This window comes from Parus major, chromosome 1A, assembly GCF_001522545.3.
Source record: "Parus major isolate Abel chromosome 1A, Parus_major1.1, whole genome shotgun sequence".
In the NCBI taxonomy this organism is placed as follows: domain Eukaryota; kingdom Metazoa; phylum Chordata; class Aves; order Passeriformes; family Paridae; genus Parus; species Parus major.
Window position 1 is genome coordinate 24,807,484 of NC_031773.1, and position 25,143 is coordinate 24,832,626.

The window sequence follows — 25,143 nt, forward strand, 5'->3', positions numbered from 1 at the left end:
CTTGTCACACACACATCACACATCATCTAGTGAAAAATAGCCCCATAAGACAAAAAAAAGCCCCAAATAAAAAATTAGACTAGAGAGAGGAAAAAGATCTAAAAGAAGACTTTTTTACCTTGGTAATAGAGAGTGATGTAGGATGTAGAAATTTGTTTAATAAGGTGTGACATGTTTTCAGACCTAGCTTTTAGTAACTGCGAAACATAAATCATCAATATTTTCTAATCTTCCAGGAATTAATGGCATTCTAGATGGCAGGTCTTGGAGAAGCATTTCCTGGAAAAATGTAGTGGGTATTTTTAATGAAATATCTGGTGAGATGAGAAAAGAAATTTGAAAAAATTGCTATGAAGAATGAAAAGTGAATAGCAAGAAGGTGAAGAAAGATTTTAGCACCATAATTGTCCTAAAATTAAGAGAGGTAAAATATAAGGAAAACTAGAGGCAATACTTCAGTATTTACTGAGGTAAATGCTGATTTACTTCATGGTAAATCAAGAGATTTATAATGAAGAAAAAGGAGCTTTTCAGGTAACAAACATCAAAAGCATACAGAGGTTCAGCAATCTTTGCAAACTTAGCACACTTTGGAAAGTGTAAAGTTGTACTGTGGGAACATATAGTAAAAATAACACTAGCATAAGGTATTCTCCTACTGCCAGATCTGCTAAGCAAATAGGAACTTCATTTTGCACCAGCTGCAGCATCCAAGTGGTCTACAAATGTGCCATATGGTCTGCAACACATAGATTGGTGCTCTAATACTATGGCTGCCCCCCACTGTACCTAAGTATGTAGGACATATGCTACACTCCATTACTTAATTGTGCGTTACCTTGCATCTGCAGGCATTCATTTACAAACTTCTGATACTTTTTCTTCAATTTAAAGGATTAAAATTTCTGAATTTTCTGTGGAAACACATTTGGATTCCAGCTAAACATTGCAATGAATCAAATCTTAGTTGCGTGCCTCGTGCTATTTTTATTGAATTAGGCATGTGAATCTATAAGCAGGTTTCTTTGCTTTGGCTGTTATGTTAGGCTAGGATCTGTTTTGGGATGGAGTAGAAATGTTTCAGTGGAATTAACAGAAGTTTTCAAGGGGATTATACATATATCAAAGACATGAAAGAGTGAAAAACTAGAACACCGAAGAAGTTCAACATGCAAATTCAATAGGCAATACTTAGGTTAAGGCAGTTTGTACATCAGGTTAATTTTTAGTAGGATACATTGATATTCATATACTAAAAAATGATTTAGTGAAAAGTTCTTGAGATCAACAAAAGTAGAAAGGAAGAATTGCTTTCTGACTAAAGAATTCCACAGTCCTCTATATTGTTCATAATTCTGCTGATTGGTGAACTCTTCATGTTGAGATTTTTTAGGGTAGTAGAATAATTGCAGCCAGGCCTAAATTTTTTAGATATTGTCTTTTAGGTGTTGATGGATTGTTTATAATTATGTAATTGTCTCTTCTTCCAAAACATGTAACAGTAAAATGTTAGATTATTTTTTAGTGTATTTTAGTCCCAAAGATTTAAAATTTCATGAGATACTGGATTTTGTTCTATATATTGAAAAGTTTGAATTTTTTTAAGGAATCCTTATTTTAATCCACAGAGTTAAAGTTTTCAAGGCTACACAGTTATTATTTTATGCATTTTGTGTACAGGAAAGGTCAGCCTGTGAGTTTCATAAGCTCCTGATGGACAATCACATTCAGAAGAGGCTTTCTAGTTCCCACTCTGATCATACTGTCTCCTAGATGGCAAATGAACGGATTCAACAGAGAAAAACCTCTTTAAAAATAGCTTATCTTTTAAACTCCTTTATAATAGCAAAGTAATGGCTATATTAGCATTCTCTAACACATCTTTAAATATGAGAATATCAGTATAGCAATGTAAAAGTCCTCAAAATAGCTCCATCTGCCTTGGCATTAACTGCTGCAGAAAACCCCGTCTGTGCTGGATGCACCCTGGAATAAAAATTCATCTTTCTCCTCTCTCATCCACCCTTTTACAAGGCTCACAACAAAGATTTATGTACCTTTTGCAATTGCAGCATACTGTCAAGCAATGTGATGACAACATTGAAATAATCTAGCATGTAAAAGCTAATAATGGCAAAAGTATGAACAAATTTACACCTAAACCTACTACCACTTCACATATTGATCTTAATTAATGGGCCCTGATAAGGTATTTTCATATGCACAGCTAGCTGTCTCTTTAAGTGCTGGAGAAGTAACCTGTAGATTTGTAGGAGACTAGATGTACTCTGAAGGAAATTTTAACTTCTTTCTAGGTCTATCCTAAATCAAAGCTGTTCTTTGTAAGTACGCATGGGGAGGACAAACTTATATCAGAATGAGAGCACTGGACTTCGCTTTAATCATATCCAGTAAGCATATATTACATACAAGCCCATGAAATTATCTTGAGTTATCGATAGCATGATGTGACCAAAAGTAAAGAAAATGAGAGTGTTTGGTATAGACACACAAATTACTTTGGACTTTTATAAAGTAATTTGGCTGAGGTCATCTAGAGAATTAGGAGCAGGAGGGAGGAGTTCTAGCTTGTTCTTCCATAGTTAGACTTCTTCTTAGCTGTGTATAACTTCCCAAGATTCAACAGGACTCATTTTCTAGATGGCTGTTGAAGAAAATGGGGGACAGCTAAATAGTAATGTAGCATCATTTTGCAGTGTATGCCACCACATGGAGACAACATAATTCATACCTTAGGAAGCTTGTACTGTCTGATCATCAATATGATTACTTCAGTTACAATTACTTGTGGGTCATGAGGTTGGACAGATCACTATCAAAACTCATTTTTGTCTTGAATCTCTTAGCATGCTTTTAGGTGTTGTTTTGGTGTTTTTTTTATGGAAGCTTTTGTATTTGGGCATTTATCTGCCTGTCTGTCTCAGGCCTCAATTAAGTTAAAATACAGTTCTTGAATTGGTGTTTCCAGTTGGAAGTTTTACAGGAACCATGATGACAGAAAGCTTAGTTCTCATTAGGAATTAAAGTAGCTCAGCACCACAGGTCATTCGAGGATGCTGATGCAGAAACATGGGATTAAATCAATTTTATATTTCCCCTTAATATCCTATCAGAATAATCTTCTTATCCCATATCATTAAATCACATAAGAACTTAAGATGACAGCTAAACACAATTAGAATTTCCTAGAGGATATAGCAGGGCATTGGAATATGCCTTCAAATATATATACAGGAAACAAGTTCCTCTTTGAAAGGGTTCTTTTCTCCAAGTGTCCTGCAATTCATACTAGAAAGTCCTTGGTGTAACTCCCTGTGCAACCAGGGGTGTTACTAGGTGGTCTAGGACAGTTTACTCAGTACGGTTGAGGCCATAACTTTGAAATATTATGGACATGACATTTAAAATTGGGAAAGAGAGATAATTTTCTAACACTATTAAAACTGACTTACTTCATATACAATATGTGACTAATGGAAAAGAGAGGGACCTCTTGGCTCTTTCAGTCCTCTCCTATTTTTAGTAAGTGTGCACTGCCCTTCACTGTATTGGGATTAGCCATTTTTTGAAAGAAGGGATTGGAACTTTCTCCTATCCATCAAAATAAACATTATTTTTAGGGTGCAGACTTCTGTTAAAAAAGAGATCCTCATAGACATTCATTATGCTTAGCAAGGTAAATTCCATGTTTAATTGTAAAAGTTGTTCAATTAGCAGTCAGGAATATACCTAGGCCACCATCAAAGAGATAACAAGTATTTTAGTGTTTCAGTTCTTATTTTTCAAACTGTGACTATGTTTCCTTTACTAACGGGTTTGAAGGATAGTGTTACATTCATCCTCCATTTTCTGGATAATGGAAATGTTTTGTAGGAATGTTAGTCTATCTAAATGAAAAGTATATATATTCTGGGTGCACGTTTGTGGTGATAACCACATCTTAAAGATTATGGGGGAATTGATTCTTGTTGGTATAATCTATTTTTTATTCCATTGATGGAATCAATAAAAATATTTAAATTTAAACTTTCCAAGTAATATTCAATAATGAGAAATGAATTCCAGGGAAAAGTAAAGGACAAATAATTTAAGTAAAAAGAAAAAAATCCTCTATTGTTTGTTTACTGTTTTAAGTTTATCACAACCTTAATCCGTTTGTTGTTTTGCAAATTTATGTCTAATCTCTCCCTGCCACTCGACTCTTTTCTGTCAGGGTCCAGTACAATAAAACCCCTGTAACTCTTCATCTTGGATAAGACAAAGCTATCTAAGACAAAAACTTCTTTCTGAAATCCCACTTTGCTCAGCTACCACCTCATTGATGGAGGCATAATTCACTCAAGGTCTCACCATAAGAAAATTATTTTATGGAGTACTTGTGTGACTAACACATTTCAGAACCCACCAGCTAATGAGGATTCATTTAGTTGCCTCCTCAATCCCACTTCACCCAGGAGAGTACCAAAGCATCAGGCAGTCTCTTAACCTGGAGGCAGAGGAGACAAGGAGGAATGTGACTTGTTCTCTCAGGACTCTGAGCTTTCTGTAGGGATTCTGGGTTCTAGACAGGGACCATGGCTGTATTTTATGCAATGGCTGTTTAAAGGAAATGCTCAGTAAATTCTCTGCTGATTTGAATTTATTCTGCTTTCATTTTTACCATATTGTAGGAAAGCACAGTCTTAATATTGCCTAAGCAGAAATGATGGCAGTCTTGGAGCTCATAAAAAGAGTATCTGTGGGCCAAAGTTTGCAAGACAGCCTACCTGAAAGACCGAGAATTTAACTGAGAATTAACTCCTTTTTTTAAAATCTTCATTTCTATTCTTTCTCTCCAAAAATTTCAAAAAGAAAAGTGTGCTTACTTAGATTTTGTTAGAATTCTTTAATGACCTATGATTTGCTTGATTTGCAGTGGTGGATGATCCAATTGTGTCAACACAGATTTAGCTAGCCAACAAAATGAGAATTGTGGGACATGTGAAATATTGGGGAGCCAGTTGAATACTCTAGCCACAGAATGTCCCAATCACTGAAGCTGGACAGGGACTGAGGTTCTTAAGAGCTCTGCAGCTATAGCAGGTCCACACCTACCAGTGACAGGGCCTATATTTCAATCCTGTTTTTACAGTTGAGAGCTCTCAACTCTCAAAACACCTGTACTGTACCATTAGGAGATTACTCATTCCTTCAAAGACAGAAACCACATTTCTCTCCCAGCCTCCTGCAGCCCTGAGTCAGGGCAGTGAGGATGAAGTGTATTTATAATGAACCTCCCCCCGTGCAGCCCTGATGCTCATCCATCACCACTCGTGCCAATCCCTAGGGCTCTCTCCACCCAGAGGTAAATCCATCCTCATCAGTCAGCGCCAAACGCTGCCCCAGCCCGGGGGATGCTGCCCTGGCACGCGATCAGCTTCTGCTGCCTTTTCCTCTGGTTTATCAAGAGATGGCAGCAAAAAGCCATTTAACCTTTGATCTCGGGGCCTCTGTGTGTCACAGGCTGCGGGCGGCGCAGGCCGGTGTCCCCGCGGTGCCCCGGGAGCCAGGCAGGACGGCCGGGCCCGCAGCCCCGGCGGGGAGCCGGCAGCTGGGCTGGGCACGGCCGGAGCACAGCCGGAGCCACAGCTGCTAGGGCCATCCATCGGGAGCGGATGGGGCTTCCCCTGAGACGGGAAAAGGTGTAGGAAGGGGCTGGGCATTAGGTGAAGAGGGATGTTTCTGAGAATGAAGAGAAGCTAAATAAACGCATTGAAGAGCCACCCCACCACCCCACCCCCTCAAAAATAAATAAAAAAAAAAATAAAAAAAATGTGTGGAGAGTAAATTTTTGTAGATGATGTAGACCTTCACCTTGGGTTCATGGTGGTAGGATTTTCCCCTTCAAAAAAGGGCTGCAAAATACTCAAAATATGCATGTTGCTATCATGATGCTATGTCCAAGGTGAGGGATACAGGAATGAACTTTCTGATTCACTGTGACAAGCTGACAATTCATTTTCTGCAGTGACATTTGTAAGAGCAAAAAACTGGTAGCATGACATGTCAATAAAGACAGCTAGGAAAAAATATTTTAAAATTAGACATGATCAGAAATATAACACCAGGCTCTATTTCAATTTTTTTTTTTTTGTTAGCTTCCTTGCTTAAGAAAGGAACAATTGTAAAAATAATTTGATTTAAACTGGATTAAAAAAAAATAAATTAGAGTGGTCATTAATGAACTAATGACCTCATTATTAAGTCTTTCAGGATGCTTTCAGAAACTGATTTCAGATAAAGAAGACAAAGTCAGCTGCATTTCAAGGCAAGGCAAGCTCTTGGGCTTTCAGTGTTGCTGCTTACTTCTCAGTGTCACTGAGGAGCTGTCAACAGGTATGAAAAGGCACCAGCTGCTTAAATCATCCAGCAGCTCAATCCTTTTCAGTTGGAGACAGAGAAAATAGGAAATGTACATGGGTGGAAATTTGGGGTTCAAAAGGGTGGAAAGAGCAATATACCCTGCAAGATGGATCCACCTTCCCTTCTCTTCTTCCTCTCCTGTGGCACTGTAACTGCATTTTAACCAAGACTGGCCGAATTCCATTTTCCCGTCTAGAAATATGAATGGTGATTTGTTTCTGCTGGCAAAATAGAGTCCCTCCACAGTGGTTAGTTTCAGCTTACCTGAAATCAGAAATTTCATCTCAGTAGTAACCACAAGCAACAATAAATGACATTCTTTTTATCACATGAAAACTTATGCTCTGATTGACAGTTTTATCAAATGCATTTGCTGGTTATTTTCTGTTATGATACAAAGGGTAATTCCAGATCAATAAAATTCAATACAATCAAAGAATTGTTTCTAAATTAACATCAAGAAATGTGATGCAATTGATTTTAATTTGGTTTTAAATTTCTTATATTTACTCTCACATTTAAACTTCTTAAATCAGCTCTAATATCAATCAACAAGATTAAATTAAGAAGACAGAATGAAATTAAATTAGCAACAGGTCAAATGAATAAAGATCCCCCCAGAAAGCATAGAGTCTATGAGAGGATTGTTTCCTGAAGTATATCTGACTTTTAGTAAAAATATATTATCCTTTTAATTTAATAAATGATGTAATGTTTTCTCTTCCTCCCTGGATTCTAGGAATCTAATATCTGTAGAAGTGTATGTGTGAGATCTGCTGCTTTGGGTCAGTCTCCATGTTTATCTCAGAGCATCCACCAAAGATATATTTAGTTAGTTGAAGCAATCTCAAATGTTTTATATCATGACATCACTAATGCAATCACCTCTGGAGGAAATACAAGCTTGACTTCAGAGCTCAAATGCCTGACCTCATAGGGTTTTGACCATCATAGGATTCAAAGGCTTCCAGTGACAACAAATATGTTTTGTGAAAAAGACATCACAGGAAAATTAGCTTTCCTTTGTATCCTTTTTCAGTCTGAGTTTTTTACAGCACTCACTAAGGAATGGCAACCAGCTGAATGATGCTGTATCTGCATTAAAATTCTATCCTAACTATGTGTAGAGACTTCACAAAATCTCTTATCATCCAGATGCCCCTCAATTGAAGAGAAGGGTTCAACTATTAATAGATCAATAAGGATTTTGGAGCATAGCTTTTGGCAGCTCGCATATACTTTCATAATTTGCCAGACAATTAAAAAATTAGTAGCAGACTAAGTTATACTGCAAGTATATTAAAAAATTATGGAAAATAAGTAGCTGATTCCTAGGTTGTAGCCCTGGCAGTTCAGGACCTCCCTCAAAAGAGAGGAGGAGTGGACTTACTGTGAGTTTTCCCAAAAATCAGTTTTCTTTACTCCACATAGGATCTTCCCTCCACTTAAATGCTAAAAATTAACACAAATCATGTGTGAAATATGGGTCAACTTAGAACTGCAAGGTAATGTAGTAACTATTAAGTTTCCATTTTTGGTGTTATGTTTTTCAGAACAGCTTGAAAGATCACATGAATAGTTTAGGCTGCCATGGATCAAATACTGCAAACATGTATTGACAACGTTCCTGTGGGTAGGACATTTCATTCCAACCAACTCAACCAACTATCATCTTTATGGCTGTGGAGTTTTATTACACAGATATAGTGACTGCATTTACAAGTGCAAAGCTGCCATATCAAGTATCATTTGGAATTCAGCAACTGACATTAATTATGCTTGCAAATAGATCTGTCTTAAGAAATGTGGTATAATGGTGATTTGCATGAAAGTTAGTTGTTTATTCTTGTGGTAAAAAAATAAGGTACAGAAAATATTTGGTTTTAGTAAGATAGGAAGCTCTGAAGTTTAATGAAAATACTGTCAACTTTATTTATATTGTTTTAGGCTATAATGCGTTCTATGTGACTTCAGAAATTGCAAAATATATTACGTGAGCAGCAGAATGTGAGAGGGGATTTCCACAACGCATTTGGCAGCTCACATATAATTTCATAATTTGCCAGACAATTAAAGTAGCAGACTAAGTTATACTGCAAGTATATTAAAAAATGATGGAAAATAAGCAGCTGATTCCTAGGTTGTAGCCCTGGCAGTTCAGGACCTCCCTCAAAAGAGAGGAGGAGTGGACTTATTGTGAGTAAATGTGAGTGTAAATCGTATATTTGATACTATATTATCAATACAAAAATTGAGAACAAATATTTGAAGAGCTAATCATATGGGAACATATATATTATGCTTGTCTGTGTGGTAACTATAGGATATCAGCAGACATAATTTCAAGATAAAAAAAATCAATGTATTGTCCAAAATTTTCCAAAAAAAATCAGACTTCTCTGAATTCATCTAATGAGTTTGCTTACTTAGCAATTATTTGTGTAACAGTTTTTTCTAGAGTAGTTATTATTTCATTTCAAGGAGCAATGGTGTGTGGTATAATTGTACGATTGTGGCGGTCCTGAGGTGCTACTGCCTTGTGATTCTGGATACTACTGCAGCTCCTGGTGAGTGCTTATCTGCTACCAATCCAAGCCAGGACTGAGAAGTGGCTCCAGCTTAGCTTCTACAGCATACAGCAATACAGTGCCAGGCTGGCCCTTGTCTCTAAAGTTAGGGATTTGTCTGTGTCCCTATGGATGTGCAGTTCCCATCAGAGCTTTACCAACTCTGAGAATTAGAGCAGCAGCGAATTTTTTTATCCCATGTTTAGACTTGGGGGAATCCTGTCTTTGCTGAGAACAGCAGCAGCAGCTCCCATCAGACAAGCCTTGTGCTACTTCCACCCTTGCCAAAGATATTTGACTCCCAGTGCTCTGGAGTGTGTATCAGCTGACAGCTTTTTGTGTGTTTTGTTGAGGGAGAAGATAATTTCCACTCTTCTTGCTGTCCAGCAAAAAAGGATTCAGGATTCCTTAGGTCAGAAAAGGAAAACAAAATGATGACTTAGGACATTTGGAACTCTTATATTCCATGTTCTAATGAGAAGGTACCTAATGTTTGAATAGTAACACTTTGGTTTGCTTTCATGCACTGTGTAACAATGTCAAGAGTCAGAGCTGATAGCACTTTCCTAAGCCCTCAGATGCCTCTGAAAACAGGTGTTTTAAGTTTAAATAAGGTGTTCCTTGCAGATATGGAACTAAAAGTACTCAAGGGGACACAGAAACTGAAAATAAAATTTTCTGGCAGAAGAACACCAAAGGTGTCAGCAGATGGTAAGAGGTTGCCTGTTCCCTGTGACATAACCTTGTATGGAACCATTTCTTATTTGTTGGTAGACTCTCAGAAGTTGTCTATGGAGGCTGAAGTTCATCTCTGGCAAAATGTGATGTCCAGTGCATTCAGCAACTGACCCCTTTGCAATGTCACCTGCAGGGTGCACATGGAAAGTGCCCTATTCATCACTTTTGTGACAAGCAGTGTTTGAGCCCTTTCAGTAAGACCTCTAATGTCATGAAGTCTGGCTAATCTTTGGTCCCAAAACATTGCTTCTGTGGTGAAGAATATCTAGTTTGGAAGGCGAATTGCTGTGCTGTGTTAACCATAGCCAGCTGCCAGATATCCACACTCTTTTCACTCCTCCTCAGCAAGATGGGGGAGAAAATGAGACTAAGAAAATAGCTCATGTGTCAGATAAAGACAGGGACATTGTTCACCAATTGTCATCAGGAGCAAAAATGTCTCAACTTGAGGAACATTATTTAGTATATTGCAACTTCAAGCAGGTCACCCATGAACTGCACCCATGAACAGCAGAGCAATGCTCTGGCTCCTCCCCACAGGCTGCAGCTTCCTGCAGGGCATGTTCACCTGCTCCAGCATGCAGTTCTCCAGTGCCTGCACTGTGGGTCCCTGCTCCACTGGGATCCTCTGTCGGATGCAGAGAGACAACCAACAAGGTCTTCTGCACAGGCTGCAGTGAAACGTATTCCTGTGCTGGAGCACCTTCCTCATTCCTTCTTCGCTGCCCTGAGTTTCTGTAGGACTGTTTATCCTGCAGCTACTCCAGAAGTTTACCATTTTTACCATTACCCTTTCGTAAATATGTTCTCACAGAAGTTACCCCTGCAGCTGTCCCCTGCTACAAAAACTTTGTCACACCAACTCAAAACATTGGCCTGAATGCACTGTAATTGCATAACTGGGTCCTTGCTTAGGAACAGCAAAGGGTCAAACTTGCCCTCACAACATGTCATTCTTCTTGCCTCAACCTTCTTCAGACAGCTGTCCCTTTCACAAAAGCACAAGATTTTCTTCATGTATCCATACAGTCTCTCTCATTTCCTTTTCCAATTCCTGTCCTAAAACTGTTCCATCAGTTTGCTTATTTCTTCACAAAGTCCCCAAGCCAAAGCTTGTTGAATCTGAGAAAATATTCTAGGAAAGCACCATTATCAGTGGCAGCCATCTCCCCGTTCTTCCCCTAAGCAACATCTTTCACTGGCGTTGGGGATTTTGGAATAGACAAACTTTGAAAACATCCAGTTTTTTCCTCAGTTAGAAAGGGCCTTTTCCTACAAAAATCTGCAGGCTTCTTTTATCTGATGTATTTTTACCATTATGACTTCAACTCACAGAAATACACATGATGTAATTTTGGGCTAGCTAGCATGCATGCCACTAGTCATATGGATGTAATAGCAGCACATTTCAGCAATCTGTGTAAAGTTGTGAGCAGCTGATGCAGTGTGAGCTGTGTTTCTACTGATCACTCTCTTGTTACCAGTCACCAGCTTGCACAAGTCTCTGTGAGCTGCTGTCTGTTTAAAAAAACTGTTTAATGTTTACCAAACCTACTTTGTTTTTTAGATCCTGGGTTTTCCTAAAGCACCTGTTCTCTTCTTCAATCTTTATTCTCCTGAAGGGTGAAAATAGGTTTTATCTTGAAGGTAAGATGCACTCTCTACAGTCAGATCTTTTAAGTTCTTAATTGTTTTTGATATCAGCCTGAGATAGTCTTGCCTTTTTAATGCAAGATAAATAAGGTAGAAAACAGGAAAAGAGAGTTATATGACTTAAGGGAACAGCATGAGAGCTCAAATTGGCAGTCACAAGCCACAATGACAGATTCTGAATTATCATAAAATTTATTTAAGATGGATTAATTTAACCCAATTTCTGTTTTATAGGAAGATACATATTCAGGAATAATATTTGAAGACAATAACTGAATTTTTTCCCACTTTATATTGAAGAAGCTATCCTAGCAGAATTCATTGGAAAAATATGTTGTGATAAAGACTAAATTTCCTTAAAAACCTATGCAAAATTTGTTAGAAAATATATGTTTTAAACACTGAACCTGTCAGAATTTTTTTCTTTTTCTCCATCCATTTGTACATAATGAAAAACTGAAAGAACTTAAATTAAACATTAATTGAAAACAGATTATTTACAAGTCTAAGTTCTGCGGTTCCCTCAAAATAAAAGGTTCTATATGGAATTTTGGGAAGTGAATTTGTGTTTCTTTGAAACAGTCAGTGTTAAAAACTAGAGGAAAAACTCAGTTCTCAATATTGTTTTTTCTTAGTGAATAAAGAGTGAAATAGGTACCATAGAGACCTATAAAATACTTCATGCTCTTCCTTTATGTCATCTAAAATTTGCCAGCCTGAAAAAGAAAGCTGAGATTATATCAAAAACAAAACACACCCCTACTGTGTATGAAAGAAAACAAATTATTGATATAAAATTGACTAAATATGTACTAGCTTTTGATTTCTGATCCCATTCACATCTATATACCAACTAATTCCCTTTTCAAATTCCCTTTTAAATAACTTAAGTGATGAATTTTCTTGCAGTAGTTATGGAATAAGTATAAGCCTAAATGAAACATTTTAAGGAAAATTAACTTTTTGTTAACAGGGCAGGGTTGGCCTAGTAGTTCTGAGATGGAGTCATTTATAAAATTGCATGGTTGAGCATACAAGCAATGGAATACAGGAGACCAGCTTCTCCTTTTTCTTTGCTCCCTTTTGTTCTGCACCACTTTTTGGTCAAGATGCTTTCTCCTTTCTCTGAGAGAATGTCTGGGTTCCCTTGCAGGGAATGACTGCCCCTGGTCACTCCTGAAAGTGCTTACAAGAAATGTGTGGGAGGCAGTACCTCCTTCAGTCAGGAAAAACCAAAAAATCTCAACACTTTGGATAGAAGCAGCTCTCCCCATGGCAAAGTAGGACAAAGCTGGCCAGGTCACTCGATCAACCAGTTATTCTTCCTGGCCTACTTTAGAATATGATGAAACCAGTCATTCCCAGGGGATCAGATCCACTTCCTGGGGCCTGGGATACAGAGTTCACAAACTGTATGCAAAATAAGGAGAAATCTTGCCAGCTGTGACCTTTTCAACACACCCTCCTCCCATTCCTCAACCTCCACAAATATTGCTTTTGAGTAAGCATGGCTTGAATATAGGATGAGAAAAAATGTCTACTAGCCCAGTAGGAACATTAGCAAGTCAAAATTCAGGGGCAAGTGGTAGGTTTTAACCTGGAAAAATGTAGGATAATTGTACAGTGGAAGCATTCAGTTGTGTGTGTTGCCAGGGCTAGGTTGGTGCAGCATGGCTCTATAACTTTGACTTGGTTTCACTGGGAAAATTGACTTGAATGTGCGTGCTAAAACTGTGCAAGATAAGAAAAGAAACACATAGAAGCTAAATTTTTGCAACTGCAGTAGTTAGAAGGAAGGGATTAAATGAGGAAAACACTTCCTCGAAGTATATAAAAATTCCAGGAATAGAGTATAAAATTAGTTGAAAACTCAGCAACCCTGATGAACAGCCCACTTGAAGGAACAATGGCAACCAGTCCTCTCTGACATGACTGATGACTGCCAGGCCAGTGAAGATACATTGAGTGTCTCATTGAGGTTGTGAGAATGTTAACACCTAGTTCTGTAACTCATTAATCATTTGTATCAGCCAATAAATAATTGCACTGCACTCTTAAAGGAGACTTGAAAAGTCTCCTTGAAAGTAAAAAGTGGCTGAGAGAAGCACCCAGTGCCATTTTTCCCTGACTTGGGTGTTGCCCCCACAGCTGACGACCATCCCTCCTTCCAGCATCCCCAGCTGCAGCCCACTCCTGTCTCTGCAGCAACCACCCCCTGACCATGGCCATGCAGAAGGAGGTGGTGGAGACACAGTGCTACCACACTAGGCTGTGTCTGTCCTCTCCTGAAGAGGCTTTCTTCACCTAGTATGTCTCCAGAGATTTTCTCTATTAAAATCTCTGGGGTCTGCAAATAAAAGATTCTTAAACTGTCTGAAAATCAAAGCTCATTGGAAAAGAGCTGAATTTCAAAGGAAGTAATATGATGAGGGTTTTAACCTCAAAAAAAAAAAAAATTTCTAAATATGTTTATGTGGCACAGCTAGGGGTAAAGAATAACAAGTAATTATAGAGTAATCATCTGTGGCTGACTAATTGTTCTTCAGCAGTAACTCTCAGTAGTACTTATTTTTAAATACAAATTACTTTTGTAAATGTATATGTTATACATGTGCTCTAAGTCTCACTAGTTTCTATTAATTAAATGTAACATTGTATAAATTACTGTTTGTGTTTCCCTGAATAAGGGAAATTAAATATATGGCACTTATTTGATATATAAAGGCGTCCATGTCATTTTTCTTACAGATATGTTCAAGGAATAACCCATAATATGGAGAAAACAAAACCCAAGAAAGAAAATAATGAAATGGGCAAAGGTATAGTAATCAATTCATCACATTTGAGTTTGCTGCAGAGAACTGATGTCAGTTTTTGTGCAGATACTTCAGGTAAGAAAGTGGAGCTTTCCACATGATAATCCAAGTTTTGCTCTTAATTACACCATGGTTAAACTTCAACTTCAGTACGTCGATCAATTTGAATTACATGCTGCTTACTCTAGGTCTTTGGAGCAAAAAGAGTAATTTATCTCAATTCACATTTCCTCAGATTTCTTTCTTGGCCTCCACAACTCTGAAAGAAACACAGATAATTTCTTATATGAGAGGGGTAAACATTTTTTAAAATAGAAAACCACTAAGGTTTTTTGAGTGTACTTATGAGTTTCACAAAGACAAAAGGCTTTTTCCTTCACGTGAGGAAAAGTGGCAAGACAAGTGAGGGAGCTGTGTTCTCCACAAGGTGTTCCATGAAGTGATGCTGACCAAAGAGCCTCTTCCAGCCACAGATAGGGAGTGTCAGGTAAAGCAATTAAGTACCTAATAAAGTCCTTGAAGGAAAAGTAGAACCTCATAGCCTCTGCTGGTAGTCAGCTGAACCAGAATAAAATTATTTTGAGGAGAACAGCTGTATTTGAAGCAATATTTTGATTGTATGTATATTCCCTGTAGAATCCTATAAGGTTCTTATTACAATAATATTCGTAATAGCTGGGCAGAAGATTTGAAGGCCTTGTCCTTCCACTGTATTCACACTTTGAATTCTTGGAAAATAACTCATGTAGTGAGCCATGTGGGTAGGAAATATCTTGTCTGTGAATGCCAGAGTATGCATGAGTTGGGATCTTGAACTCAACAGCATCAGGATTTGTTGTATTCTTTACAGAATATATTTGTATCTGCAGCCCTTTACAAGCTGGAAACTCCATGTGCCCAGGTCTTCTATTACAACCAACTTAAATTAAGTTGCTGTTCTGTAGGAAGAAATACTCAAAACCAATTTTGTCTCAAAAGAAAAATTAGCTTGCCGAGTAAACATCATAATTTTACTTGGAAATAAATTGCATGGAATTATTACCTTAATCACTGCTATAATTATTTCCAAAATTAAGAACTAAATAAAATGTTTTCTTTGAAATAGAATTAAAGTTTCCTTGAGGATTAATCTTTTCCACTTTCAAAGAAAATCCTCTTGATAGAAGTACGTTTTATATAGAGTATGTAAATGCTTGTCTCAATGATTTTTTTTCCCCCCTCCAAAAGGCCTGAAAGAAGGTTTGTACATCTTTGAGCATAGCAGAATCCTCCTGTACTTTCCTAGATAGAAAATTACTGTTGGGAATTTGTTTGGCTTTCCTATTTCCAGAGCTTTTCTGAACCAGGTACATTGAGAATAATGCTCTTAAATTTTTGCTTGTTATGATGTCTTGGTCAGATCTTAGCCATATTGGTGGGAAAACACTAGAAAAATCTCACTAGTCAACAGAAAAGAAAGAAATATCTACTTCTACAGAGGACCTTCCTCAGGGAATTTGTGATGAGCTCTCAGACAGGAGTTCACTAGAACCAGTAAGAATAAGGCTATTGGAAAAAAATCCTTTATTCAAAAGAGAAACTGCTGAAATTAGTAAAGTATTGCAAATGTAGGAGATAATTACAGGGTAGAAACCTGTGTGCCCTTACATCCCATACACAAATAAAACAACTAGTGAAGGCAGTGTAGAGGAGTTGTTGTGTTATCAATCTGAACTAAGAGTTGAGAAGACAGGCACAGACAGACCAGAGAGATGTTGAGGAGAAGCTTCCTTGAGAAATGTGAGTTCTGGAGCATGAGAGGCTGAGCTACATATTCCTACAGCTAAAGAAAGGTCTGTCTCTTGTGTACACAGGTCTGACTCCAGACCACTTAGTAAACACTGCATATTTCAGGCATTACCTCAGCATAACACATCTTACTTTTTGTTTGAAACTGGTAAGAGTGGAAGGATTTGATTTATCTTATAGAGGACATTAACACAACAGGTCAGTGATTTCCTGCAATGAACAGAGAAACATATCTTTTTACACATTTACCATGCACAGAAATAACTTGTTTTTACCACCAAAATATGAGTAGGCTCCTGATATGTTACATGGAACTGCAAAAAGGAATATTATATTTAAAGAAATCATGAATTCAAGTCTGGAAAAGAAGATTATGTATTTATACTGGCTATTAGATGTAGAAATTCTTAACAGTTATATACCAGCTTTGCCAATGTAGTTTCAGGGCAGACAAAACTGGATTGCCATAATAGAATAAATCTTTGAGTCTTGATGAAGATTTTATAACCTTCCCTATCATAAAAGTAACAAATACTCTTTACATCTATAATACAACTGTTTTGTGCTTAAAACAAAATTAACAAATATCTGTTAAAAATATGAAGTGAATTAAAATTTTATCTTGAGTTGCTGTTACAGAGTCATTCAAAGTCCAATAAAGTAATTTCTTTGGCTCCCACTTATGATTGGTCAGTGCTTTGTCCAGAACAACTTACATATATTTCATGCCTTAAGACTTACAATGCCTATGATTAAATACACAAAGTTGTTTAAATAGACAACTTAAATGTTTATATAGAAGTGTTTTAGCTGTCGTCTGCCTATCAGAAATAAAGCAGCAAAGTACTACAAGTGTTTTATTCTGTTTTCATAACTCTTTTATCTCCACAATGACAAACGTGTAATAGCATTTCTCTGCTGTTCCAACAGCCAGGATAACCCTCTGAGACCACAGAGAAAGCCCTCTGTAGTATGCACCTGAAAAATTAGAGAAAGGGGAGAAAACCTACAGACATTGTTACTTTGTTTCAGTCTGACCATAATTCCCTTTTTGGGGAATTTGGTCTGCAGGTAGGTCATTCTGTCTATCTTTCCAAGCTCCAGGAAAACAACCCAAGTTACGGCCTTTCCTTGCTTGCATGGTTGTGTAGAGAAGTGTGACGGCACATGGTGTGGGAATAAGCAAAAGAGGTAAAGGATAAGATTGATTTTCAAAAGACTATCTGCCTGAGTCCTCCAAGACAGACAAATTGGTTTCCCCAGAGTCTGACCTCCGTGAAATGTTAAGATAAAAATGTTGGAAAGTACTGGAGCATAAATGCTCTTCTGATCTTAGACTGTATAGACATGATCCAGACCATCTGCTGGGAGCCTTACATCTATCACTTTCATTGCTTTATATTAAAAAAAAATAAAAATAAAAGGAAAACAAAAAAGAGAGGTTTCAAAGAGCCCTGAATTCTTCAGGTGTCATTGTACAGATGGATACTAAAAATCAGTTTTATTTTCCATTCTTGAAAGGCTAGTTGATAGTAAGTAATGGCCAACTGCTGAGGCATTGTATACTGAGACACAGGGAGTGTGCAGTACTTGGGACAGTGACTTAAATTTTAATAGCTGACTGGCAAAACTCAGTTCTGGCCAAATCTGTATCCTGTCTCTTTGCTGCATTGCATTGTATCATACTTCACTAAGTCACTGTTATTTTAAAACTTTTGGTTTCAAAGCCACTAATGTTTTAATCTAGCTGCGAGCAAATGCTCTGACCTGTCTGACATCAATTCAGAACAACAAAGAATTTGTGTGTGGTAATTTCACATGTAAATGTTACTATAAATTATGGTATCACCGAGAATAATTTTTTATAGCATTTCAGCTCACAAGATAAAGATAGGTTCAAAAGTCCAATGCATACAGTATATCAGTTTATTTGCTGTAATTTTAATAGTTTTATGGTAATATTCAAATGATTTGATTTATAGGTCACAGTTTGGGGCTTGGGTGCTTTGATATCATCTGACATCTCATCTGAAGGATCAAGTTCCTCACTAGATCTTTAAGAATCTTTTAGTAATTTGCAAAGTTAACTTTTCAACATCTACTCAAGTAGTCTTTCTAGTTCAGAGGTAAATTTGTGATTAGCATGGATTCTGATTCCATCTAATTAAACGTTAACTATTTTAAAAATACCTTAGTTAAATTATTGACTTCTTTGAAGAATTATTTTTAAGATGTTCCTGTATCTTTTACCCCAGTTTCCTTTGATTTTTGCTTCTCAGTTATAGTTTTGAATTTCTTAAAATAAATGCGGGTCAGGAGTTTGCCAAGCTGTTATTATACTGCAGCATTGATTGCTAGTGATAATCTTTTAGAGTGACTTCTAATTCATGTGCTATCTAAATCTATTTTGATTAGATGCTTGGGGACAATACAGGGTACAGGGGAAAACTAAATATGGAATGACCGTTTAGAAAACACAGTCCTGTTAAATGCAGGTCCACAAAAGTGAGCATCACTTGTGCATATTCTTTGCTGTGCGTTGGAGTCTCTGTTCAGTAAACCCTTGTTGAAGGATTGTGAGAGGTTTGACAGATGAATTGCTGAGGTAATTACTTAGTTCCTTTCCATCTCACTAGCTTTTTTCCAATAAATGAAGGCTTAAATTCTGGTTTCAACAATTCTAATCTCAATAGCACAGTCAATTACAGTAAAATGCCTATATATTTTTTCCAGAGTCAGATTCCTTTCTTCCAGTTGTTTATTGTTTAAGTCAAGAACTAGCATATGTATGATAAATTTATCCAGTCACAAATGAAAAGGAAATGAAACTTTCAGTGGCAGGTGCATTTTTAGCTGATGCTGTTACCATCCACCAAATTATTCTGTTTTTAAGCAACAAATGAGTATAAAATGAAAGCTAAAAGAGAAAATTACTGCTTTGTATAAATACCTCACAAATAAAAATGAGAGAGAAGAGCCTCTTCCAGGAGAAAAAGCTAACAGACTGTTGTCACAAGAATACATGTTTTTATAAATTTAAGAAAAAAAATAGTATACGTGCCAAAGTTATGTTTTCCAAGTATATTATAACATTTCTTTTGCCAGTGTAGCTTTCATAATTGCAATAGTTACTGTGTTTTACATTTCTAACATCACTATTTTTGACAGTACTCTGTTATGATCTTCTTTTCCTAGCTAACTATTACAGTGCAGTCAGTATTCATTCTGTATGAACTAAGGCTACATTAAAGTCTCATATAGTACAAATTTTACTGTCAGATACTGATGAATGCTGATTGTCAAACATTTCATTAAATTCAATATGTATCTCATGTAACTTGAATATAAATGCCATGTCTAAATCTAAACTTTTTAGAAGTGTTTTATAACTCTCAGTAGTGCTCTTAATATCAAGTAGCAGAATACCTGATATATAAAGGCATTAACAAATACATTATTTCCTGCACATTTTATTTCAGTGGAAGGTTTACTTTTCTCCATTTAGTTGCTTCAGAAATTAAAGCTCCTTGAAAGCCCAGTTTAGCACATTAGCTAGTTTCCTGAAGTTTGATTATGAATTACTCTCTATCTTTGCAGGAAAGACAGTATTTATGTTAGGCAAAGCAAACATTTCAATGTCAAGCTTGACATTCTTATTTTAGCCCTTTGACACATTAAATAAAATAGAACTCAGACTGGAGTGGGTAAGGTGTTTCTTTAAATTTCCATAAACAGAACTGGCTTATGTCTTACAGTCAAAACAATCCTGCCAAATCCATATGCCTTTCTAAAGCTCAGATGTGATTGTTGCAAACAAAAATTTAAAACTGATATAGAATCATAAGGTGACACTTGGTGAGACCACTGTCAGTGCTCACCTTTCGTTTCATTTGGAAACTTAAATGTGAAACAAAGTCAGTACATATGGATCCAACATGAAACATTACATAATCAGTTAGAAAATAGGTAATTCTGGAGACATACTCTTTGAACCCCCATATTAACTAAAAGGAAGATTCCAGTCCCAATATAACTAAAAACATAGGCATGTCATGTATATTTGTAGTCATACATGGAGTAGTCTGTGCTAGGATTTGAGAGCAGAGGAAATAAAGTGAGAGTTCTTCTCACATGCTCTCACAGCTTTAATATAAGGTAAGTATGCAAAACATTAGATATTAATTTATTGCTCCTTTCCTAAGGGCTTTTATTTCCTTTCTGTTATCTAATTGTCTCTGTCTAATTTATTTGAGGCTAACACACTTACATGGGGAAAAATATAACTCTTCTAAATTCCTCCAGCTTCTCAGAATGCTGATTTTGAACAATGCTGCTGATCATTATTTGTATCCCTTTGTAGGCAGATGTTGTCTAGAAGAAACATTTTTGTACTCTTGTAGAAACTGTGTGTAGACAAAGAATGAAAATGAAAAAAAGTCACAATGTACTAGTGTTCCAAATGAAAATGAGGGAAACCTACAGTGCAATTGCTGTCATTACAATGAAATTAGGACAACCATGTTCTCTGTTGTTTCTTTAACAAAGTGGTTATTTTTCATAATTTAGCATTTTATTTCTTCACCTTCAAAACTGCCACTCTGTCACATGAGAAACTTAATTTCTCATTACAATTTCAGCACTAGTACATATTAAGTGTCAGCATACACAGTTAAATGAATGTCGTTTTTCAAGTTGGCTGTGAGAGGTCTTAATTCATATAAAGCACTGTGTTAGACTAGCATAGCACATAGTTACATAGCACGTAGAAGTAATATAGATACACAAAAGGAAGTTCTTTAGAGTGAAATCTGCTGCTGTTAGTGGAAAAGAACTACATTGTCATGATGTTCACCTGAAAAAAATGTACCCCAACATTACCACACATCCAACAACAATCTTTCTATATGCTTAAATAAATAGTACCTTAAATTGAAAGTGAGGTGAGACTTTGTATTTGAAATTGCAAAGCATTCCACATTTCAGTGAGTGAAACTTTGCAAATGTGGGAAGCCTAAAGATTACTCACAAACCTCAATATATTAATGTAAAAAATGCATTGACATCAAAGTATGAAAGATACCCTTAGTTCTCTCTACCTGTCTTAACTTTTGAATTCTCAGAATATATTTATCTAATGATTTTTTAAGATCTGTATTTTTTCTTATAAAATAATATAAAATTTTTCTTATAAAATAATTTGAAATAAGTAGCATCAAATATTGCAGGTGAGTTTATGATGGACATACACATGAAGCAACAGTGACAGGAAAAGAGAAATGAAAGAAGATAATAATGTTAATGTTTACTCAGAATAATAATTTCTCTGGGTTTGTTAACCCTTCTTTAATTACAAGTATAGGATTCATGATAGAAAATTGCAAACATATGTGCATACACATGTGGATAAAAACTCATTCTGAAAAATGTCTGCTGTTTTGGGAACACATTTTCTTGTCCTTTGTGTTTTTTTAATTGTTTTTATATTTCATTTTTTTGAAAGGTTTGACTTTTATTTCAAGCAGAATATTCACTTTGTTATCTGATTGTTAGTGATGTGGCTACTTTTTTAATAATACATATTTACATGAAAGATGTGGAAATCATTTGACTCCAAAAATTCCATTAATATCTCTCTGACAAATTATAAAAGTATCAGGGCTTTGTATTTGTGATATTATAAGTCCAGAAGGGAAAATAGAAAATTTTGGCACATAAAATTTGTGAGCTAGTTTAATGCAGTGGAGGTAGCCATGAAAGTCCAAAAGAAATTTAAATATCAAAATTTCAAATTTCAATTACTCCTTAAGAACTTGACAATTCCTTGCTGTCATTTTGCATTGACATGTGGACAGTGTCAAAGTTGTCCCAAGGGTTTCTCCTAAACAAGTAAAAATGCCACCCTAACTTTTCTCATTCTCTGTACAAGCAGAAAGTTACTTTCTTTGTAGTGCTGCTTGCATTTGACCAAGTACCAGAGCAGAGAGGGAGAACTAAGAGCAAGGAAAGAAATCTCAAAGATCTGCAATAATTCTGGAAAAATTTTCAAGCATCTGTATTTCAGGTTTTTAGGTTTGAAATAATTTCACATGTGTGTAATTACATCATACTTTGTTTCACACTCTTATTCCAGGTTTCACAGGTGGTTTTTTTTACCCCTTGCTAGTGCCATAGCATCCATTTACACAATTCTCACACTTGCAAACTTGCCTGCTCTGGAATTGTTTTGGTGAAAAACATTGTCTACTCAGAGGCTTTTGCAATCTGTGAGACTTAATGAGATTTCCAGTTCTTGACTATGTTTGACATCTTGTCTGAGAACAAATTTTAGACCAAGACCTATATTTTCAGTGTCCAGAACTCTTTTTACTTGGTGAGAACTGATTTTCAAAGTTATAAGAAGAAATAGTGTTAGTCCATTTCAGGCTGGTAAAAAGTTACAATTTGGGTTCTGAAGGTTATTTCAGTGTTTATAAAATTGGGGGCAGAGGGAAGGAAGAAGAAAGTAATCATTCTGATACCTCTAATAGAATTCTGTGGATTTCTGAGTGAAAAAAAATATTTTTATGTTCTTGAACTTCAAGCTAACTAGCCAAAAAAGACAGTTTCTCTCTTCTTATAAATATCTTCAGTGATCATGTATGCTGAGAATCCTCCCTCTAAATTATTTCCCTGTGAGTCACACGCAAATTCTTTGTCAGACTGTACTGAGTTTTCCCATAGTAAATCATCTTGGCATAATCCTGGGCTCAATAACTAGAAACAGTTAATTAAAGAGGAGAGTCTGATACTCAAAAGTTTGGCATGGGTACACTTCTGGAGCTGGAGAAGAGCAGCACCTCTGCCTGATGTTCCACTCTGCTCCTGCAATCCTGCTGGCCTTTTCTGGCCCCTCTGACTGCGCTGTGTTCCTGCTCAAACACCACCTGCACTGAGACTTTTGTCCAAAAGCACTGGGGAGCTCCATACTGTGTGAAAATATACCAGCCTACCTGTTTCAGAGAGCTTTGATCCAGCCTGAAACATTGCCTCGTAAATTCTATATTTAAAATAAAGCACCAAAAATACAGAGGAAAATTAATATTTTGTTTCTGCTGATGCAGTTTAAAACAATGGTAAGACTTCAACAACATGAAACTTACTAAGACCTAGAAGAAATTGAGTAGCAATTAGTTTAATTAAAGGACTATAAAAATTTGTAAAAATACATAAACGTGATGTATTTAAATGAACAAATAGCAACACCTTTGCCACTTGGGTCACAGATGGCAATGCTATCAACTCTTTGATTTTCACTAATTTCTACTTTTTTGAATGTGAGATGTGGAAATACACTCAAGCCTACAAAAAAATTACCTAAACAGAGATCCAGCAAAAAATGTGAACCAAAAAGGCCAGATCTAACTGGTTAGCTTTTCTGTATATTTATCTTTGAGAATCACTTGAACTGCTAAAGAACAGAAATGCTGATTAAGTAAGAGATTTCAGAAAATTACTGAAAATCTCTAAAATCTGACCGCCCTACAGTGCCCATGCCCATTTCCAGGATAATAAATCCTTAAACACAGTGAAAGTGATGCATTAGAGAGTGTCAAAATTATCATTTGTTCCAGACAAGCTGGTAGTGAGTATGCATATGTTATTAGTATGTGGTCTGGTATAATCTGTGAAAAATGACTTTGTGAGCGCAGTCACAAAGGAGTCCATCCAGTAAAACATCTAAAAATGCTTTTTTTCTCTCTTCTATAGATGACAAGGGCAAGTTTGGAATCATTAAAAAAAAATCCAAGACTGAAAAATCTGTTCATATTAGAAACAGTCCTAGGAGAAAATTCTCTTTTATTCTTAAGCAAGTTTTGCTGAGCCCAGGAGCACTGTATGAAAATATTGAAAATTTAGCCAAATTAACCATAAATTTAATGCTATTCAGAATAACAAATAAGTTAATAACAATTACAATATCCAGTACTAGATCAGAAAGCACAGACTTGTTTAATAGTGGAATAAATACCTCAGATTTTTTTACATTTATAGAAATAAAAATATTATTACAACTCTTTTGTTCTATTTCCACCCCTTTCTTATAGAGAAAGACATTGTTAATGCAAACTCAAAGCAATAGCTCAGTTTAGCAGGGCATTCAGTTAGAAAACAACAAGGTTTCTTTTGCAAGACCATCTATTTTACAAGTCCACTAAGGGAAAAGGAGGTAAACAGTTAATGACAGACTTGGGAAAAACTCTTATTGTGAATGAATTATTTTCAGAAAACTGTGCTTTAAAGTTTACAAAAACTAATAGAAAATTATAAGATTTTATAGGTCAAAAAGAGAAATATCAAAAATTTTTGAAAATGGAAAATACAACAATTTAAATATAGTTTGTTTTGAATTTAGCCAAATACATTTTAAAAGAAGATTACACAGGCGAAAAAAGTTAAAACTTTGCCTTGAACTGAATTAATCATTTAATTGAAACATTTTTTATTTCCTGCCAGTGAGATAAAACACATATTCTGTTTCAGATTGACCAGAAATTCACATTCTCATTTTTTATATAATAAATGTTAAATAAATTTACATAATAAATATTTTTTATTTTAAATATGTATTTTTAAATATACATTTCCCCTCCATTCTTTTCACAAGGGAAACACCTGAGCTGATAACACTGAGCTCTTTAGATCTACTGTGTCCACTCTTGCAGCAGCACATTTAGGGCTGTAGACCCATGAGGAGGGTTACATCAGAGACGAGTGAAAAACAGGGTTAACCTAAGTTTTAAGTTCTGCTGGGCTCATTGGCACAGTTCTCTGTGTTAACATCATGGCATTAAATATTAGGGGAAAAGGAGGAGGGAAGAAGCATTTTGAGGGAGAGCAAAACACCAGCACACATCTGCAGCAAGCAAGGAGGCAGATGAAGGGAGCAGCAGTGCTTGGCCAGAGGTGCAACACAAGGCAGGCAGCAGAGACACTGGCTCCAGATAGCTTGGGAGATGCTGGTCTGCAAGAAGCAGCTGGAGGTGAGATAACAGCTGCTCCATGGCAGAGGGCAGATATCCATCAAAACTAACAAGTTACAGAATTAATTAAATTCCCAGCTGCTTTTAGGCAAATGAGTAACACCATTAATTAGGATGGCCTTTTCCCCATCCCCACTG